Below are 6,651 nucleotides of genomic sequence, written 5' to 3'. Positions count from 1 at the left end.
GGCAAGAAAAGCAAGAAAAATGAATGTTTGAGGACAGAGGAACCTTCAGTTGCGCAACAATGGCCGAAACGGTGAAAGGGCAACTGGAGAAGGAGAAGAAAAACCTGTGATGAACAATTTTATAATCACCAAAACGGTTAACCGTTTATTTAAACGGTTAAGGGGTAACTTCTAGAGGCTAAAGAATGAGAAACGGCGAAAGCTTAAGCTCTTAACGGCTAAGGAGTAACTGTTAGAGGACTCTCTGTTTTTAAACGGTTTACTGATTGCATCAAACGGTGAAAGAGTAAAAAAAACAGACATATAATCTAGTTTCTGGAATAAAACGGTTCACCGTTTATTGGAAACGGTTATCCGTTTATTTTATCTATGATTTCGCACATTTGATTTAATTTTTGGCCAACAAATAATACATTCCAAGATCATTTAATTGATCTAAAAATATTTTATGAGCCATTTTAATGCATGATTCATGAACATGTATTCAAGCAATTAATTCATATAATCAATCAAGAATTAACAAAGCAAATACATCATTTGAATATCAAGCTTAAGCATTTCATAAATATTAAATCACCAATAAGTCAATCAATTCAGTACACTCAATAACATGAATAGAGACGTTAATGTGAAAATTTCATCATCCCAAGTTCATGCCGAATTTTTGAAAATTGTTCTTCGCCAAGGGGTTTGGTAAAAATATCGGCGAGTTTTTTTTCTGTAGAAATAAACTCTAATGCAATATCTTCCTTTTGAACCTGATCTCTTAAGAAATGATGTATTATTTCTATATGCTTGGTTCTAGAGTGTTGAATGGGATTCTTTGAAAGATTTATAGCACTAGTATTATCACACTTAATAGGAATTTGTTCTAGGTTAATACCAAAATCTCTAAGTGTTTGTTTCATCCAAAGAGCTTGTGCACAACAATTTCTTGCAGCTATATATTCAGCCTCGATAATTGAGAGTGCAACAGAATTTTGTTTCTTGCTAAACCATGAAACAAGAGAGTGACCTAGGATATAGTATGTTCCACTAGTGCTTTTCCTATCAACTTTATAACCGGCAAAATCCGCATCCGAATAACATGTTAAATCTATATAAGTTCCCCTAGGATACCAAAGGCCAATATCTATGGTTCCACTCAAATAACGAAAAATTCTTTTAACAGCAAGCAAATGAGATTCCTTGGGACAAGATTGAAATCTTGCGCACAAGCATACACTAAACATGATATCGGGTCTACTTGCAGTTAAATAAAGTAAAGATCTGATCATACCTCGATACATTTTGATATCCACTTCCTTGCCTTTTTCATCTTTGTCAAGTTTGGTTGTTGTGCTCATTGGAGTGTTTTTGGTCTTTGAGTCATCAATGCCGAACATTTTGAGTAAATCTTTTACATACTTGGCTTGATTTATGAAAATTCCTTCCTCATTTTGTTTTATTTGCAGCCCAAGGAAGTACTTCAACTCTCCCATCATACTCATTTCAAATTCATTACTCATGCAAAATGAAAATTCTTTACACAACAATTCATTAGTAGAACCAAAAATAATATCATCAACATAAATTTGAACAAGTATGTCTTTGTCCTTATGTTTGACAAATAGAGTAGTATTCGCTTTACCTATTGAAAAATTATTTTCTAACAAGAAATTCTTAAGTCTATCATACCATACTCTAGGTGCTTGTTTTAAGCCATACAAAACTTTAAATAACTTATACACATGATTTGAAAATCTTTCATTTTCAAAACCAGGGGGTTGTTTTACATACACTTCTTTCATTATAAAACCATTCAAAAATGCACTTTTCACATCCATTTGAAATAAAATAAAATCTTTATGACATGCAAATGCCAACAACATTCTAATTGATTCTAGTCTAGCTACGGGGTGCAAATATTTCATCAAAATCAATTCTTTCTTCTTAGTTGTAACCTTGAGCCACTAATCTAGCTTTATTCCTTACAACCACACCGGATTCATCCATCTTATTTCTAAATATCCATTTAGTACCTATGACGGATTGATGTTCCAGTTTAGGAACTAATTCTCATACATTGTTTCTTTCAAATTGATTTAACTCATCTTGCATTGCCATAATCCAAGATTCATCATTTTTCGCATCCGCAAAGGATTTTGGGTTCAATTTGAGAAATAAATGCATTATGCTCACAAGTATTTCTAAGAGATGATCTAGTTGTAACACCTCGTGAGGGATCTCCTAAAATTACATCCTTAGGGTGAGAAGAAACATGCCTCCACTCCTTGGGGAGTGATTAAGATGCACCTTCATTGTGCTCTACATTCATTTCTTCATGTTGCTCATCTTGATTCCCATGAGACGCATCCTTTTGGTTATCGTTTGATGATTCTTTTTGTAAGTCTTCATCTACATCATTATCAACAACAACTTTCTCCGTAGAGGATGGGTTAGACTCATCAAAGGTAACATGCATAGATTCTTCTACAACAAATGTATTTTTGTTATAAACTCTATAAGTTTTGCTTGAGTTTGAATATCCAACAAAAATACCAACATTAGATTTTGGATCAAATTTGTCAAGATTGTCTTTCGTGTTCAAAATAAAACATTTGCATCTAAACACTTTGAAATAACGAATGTTGGGTTTTCTATGTTTCCAAAGCTCATAGGGAGTTTTGTTAAGGTTAGGTCTAATCAATATAGTCCCAATGAATTTTCATTCAATATAGTCCTAGCCATTTCTTGAATGGATCTATTTTTTCTCTCAACAACTCCATTTTGTTGTGGAGTTTTAGGTGATGAAAATTGATACTCAATGCCAAAGTCATTACAAAAAATCTCAAATGCATGATTTTTAAACTCTCCTCCATGATCACTCCTAATGCATGTAATACCATACCCTTTTTTCATTTTGTATTTTCTTACAAAGCACTTTAAAGGCATCAAGAGCATCATCCTTATTGGCTAAGAATAATACCCAAGTATATCTAGAATAATCATCCACTATCACAAATGCATAATATTTGCCATTTAAACTAGCATATCTAGAGGGCCCAAATAAATATATGTGAAGAAGTTGAAGTGGTTTTGAAGTAGAAATATGATTTTTTATTTTGAAAGATGTTTTGATTTGTTTTCCAAATTGATAAGCTTCGCAAATCTTATCTTTTTAAAAACCAATTTTCGGAAGACCTTTAACTAAATCATTTTTCAAAATTTTTGAAATCAAATCCATACTTGCATGTCCTAACCTTCTATGCCATAACCAACTATCATCATGCAATGCCGAAAAACATTTATCAAGAGTAGATGCACATTCTATGTCAATTATATAAACATTACCACATCTATTCCCAACAAATAAAATCTTACCATCACATGAATTCTCAATAACATAACTAAATTTATCAAAGATAACTTTATAACATTTGTCACATAATTGACTATTACTAATTAAGTTGTGTTTCAAGTTCTCAACCAAACATACATTCTCAATTAGAGTTTATGAAACTTTGCCAACATTTCCAATTCCAAGAATTTTTCCTTTTGAGTTGTCTCCAAAAGATTCGTCTCCACCATTTTCACTTTTGGTGAAGCTTAAGAACGATGCATAATTTTCGGTCATGTGCCTTGAACAACCACTGTCCAAGTACCATTTATTTTTCTTCTTCTTTAAGCCCGACAAGGAAAATCTCAAGTTTTAAGTACCCAAAACTTTTTGGGTCCTTAAGAGTTAGCAACGGTTCCTTTTGGAACCCAAATACATTTGATACCATAATATACATTCTTTTTTACGGGACATCTATATTTCATGTGATCATTTTTATTACAATAATGGCAAACAATCTTATGATCACTTGTAAAGGTAGCTTTAACAAAATAATTCTTATAATACTTTTACTTCAAGTTAGGCTTGTACCCAAGTCCTCCTTTATCAAAAACACATTTTTGTGAGTTAAGCATATTATCCAACATCTTTTGCCTATTTGTAAATTTCAAAACAATCTCATTCAACTCATTGCTCTTTTTCTTAAGCATTTGGTTTTCATTTTTCAAATTATCTATATGTGATTTTAAATGCTCATGTGAGATGCTATGTTTCTCTTTTGATAATGTAATTTCATCATGCAATGTTTTGTTCTCTACTTCTAGGCATGGAATTCTTGCATTTAGAGATTCATTTTCATTTTTAAGCTTTGTCATTTCCTTTTTAAGACATACATTCTTTTTACCAATTTTCATCAACTCATTATGCAATTCTTTAAAAGCATCATACAATTCATCATAGGTGGGATCACTTACCTCATTGAGATCATCATCCCCTCATATTGCCATAAGCGCTAGGTTTGATACTTCTTGTGATCCTTCTTCATCACTTGAATCTTCCTCGCTATCATCCCAAGTTGCAACCATTGCTTTCTTCTTGAGTTTGTTGATAAGTGGGCACTCCGATCTTATATGGCCAGACTTCTTGCATTTATAACATGTGATTACCTCATTTTTCTCCCTATGGTTCTTGAAGTTTCTGAAATTTCTTCGCTCTCCGGTTTTCTTGAAGAATTTTCTGAACCTCCTTGCTATCATGACTAGCTCTTCATCATCCGGTTCACTCTCCCCATCACTCTCATATTTTGAAGCTTTGAGAGCAATGCTTTTCTTCTTCTCTTCATGCCCTTTTTCTGCTGCCAAATCTTCTTCATATGAAATGAGAGAACCAATTAAATCATCAAGAGGTAAAGTATTTAAATCTTTGGCCTCTTCAATAGCGGTTCTTTTTAGTCTCCATTCTTTCGCAAGTGACCTAATGATTTTCTTAACTTTTTTGCTATTTGAGAAGGTCTTTCCTAGGGCTCCTAGAGTGTTTACTATATCCGTAAATCTCGTATACATAGAGTACACACTCTCATTTTATTCCATTTGGAACAACTCATATTGTCGAGTGTACCTACTAATTTTCGACTCTTTCACTTGATTTGTGCCTTCATAAACTACTTCAAGTTTATGCCAAATTTCATTAGCACTTTCACAACTAGATACTCGATGAAATTCTTTCTTATCAAGTGCACAAAATAAAGCATTCATAGCTTTGGAGTTTAGAGAAGCTTTTCTCTTTTCCAATTCATTCCATTCCCTTGAAGGTTTTGTAATATCTTCCCCGAATTCATTTTTAGTTAGGGGCAAAAACGGACCATCACATACAACTTCCCAAATTTCATAATCTAAAGCTTGCAAATAGATTCTCACTCTAGTTTTCCAATATGCATAGTCATTACCGTCAAAGAATGGTGGTCTAGTTGTGGATTGCCCTTCTCTAAAGGTTGAGTCATTTAGGGTTGCCATGGATCTTTTACTCTAGACGATTAAGTCCTAATAAGAGAACTAAGCTCTGATACCAAATGAAATTCTAGTTATGCAACCCAAGAGATGGATGAATTGGAATTCTAAAAATTATTCAATCTATAAAGAAAAGCTTAATGCAAATATAAACCAAATTCAAAGTAATAACAAATAAGGTGATCACAATATAAAAAGATAAGGGAAGAGAGATTCAAACACAGAGATTTTTACGTGGTTCGGTCAACCTCGCCTACGTCCACGCCTTCAAGCTTTCCGGGCTTGAGGATTCCACTAAGCAAGCCTCCAAGGCTTCAAATGCTTACATTTGACTTCCAAGGTGTCAATAACCTTTACAACAAGAGATTATCACAATCTCTTTAACGTAAGTATATCACAACACTTACAATCACTCAAAATAAAAGATTACAAATTTGTTTTGCCTCTCACAATATTTAAGATTATACAATGATGCCCAATATGTGAATAGATGAAGCAAAATTGTGTTTAAAGCTCTATGAATATTGTATTCTCGAGTATAAGCTCAATAGTCGTGTTGTGATCAATCTTGTTCGAATTTGAATGAGCTTATTTATATTTGGAGCTGAAAAACTAGCCGTTATAAACTGTAGGTCCGAAAACGGTTCGCCATTAACCATTAACGGCTAACCGTTTAGGCTGGTCAAAAGTTACCGTTGGGCCAAGTTTCAAATAAATAATTTACCGTTTAGTCTTACCCTTTCGCCGTTAAATTTCAGAGACCTGCAAGATGAACATCAATTATCCGTTTACATTAAACGGTTAAGGATTTGCATGAAGTGACCTCTCTGGATAGTATCGGTTAACCGTTTGTAATAAACGGTTCGCCGTTTGTTTCCAGTAACCTGCAAAATAATTTAGCCTTATCCGATTTTGTTGAACGGTGCCAGAAGAGTACAACCTTTTATTCTGGGTGTTATCGGTTAACCGTTTAAATAAACGGTTCACCGTTAAATTCCAGTAGCCTTCTCAACCTTTTGTGTTTTTCGTTTTTCTTAATCAGTTAGAGCTTAGGCAATATGTAGCTCTCTGGTTTTAATCGGTTAACTGTTTGAAGGAAAACGGTTTACCGTTTATTTCCAGAATCATATTTTAAACCAGATTTTGCAGAGAGTCATTTTCTAATTTGAAAGTCCATCTTTTATGAATATGATTGGAATGATTACAAGACTATCATTTATTAAGGAATAGTTCCAACATTTTAATAAAAAATCATTTAAAGTTTGTTATCATCAAAATCAATATTATTAACATATTCATGTTAACATGATGATGAGCGGTGAAATC

Source organism: Citrus sinensis, chromosome 6 (genome assembly GCF_022201045.2).
Source record: "Citrus sinensis cultivar Valencia sweet orange chromosome 6, DVS_A1.0, whole genome shotgun sequence".
Classification (NCBI taxonomy): Eukaryota; Viridiplantae; Streptophyta; class Magnoliopsida; order Sapindales; family Rutaceae; genus Citrus; species Citrus sinensis.
The sequence above is the reverse complement of the archived record's forward strand: the minus strand, read 5'-3'. Positions refer to the sequence as shown.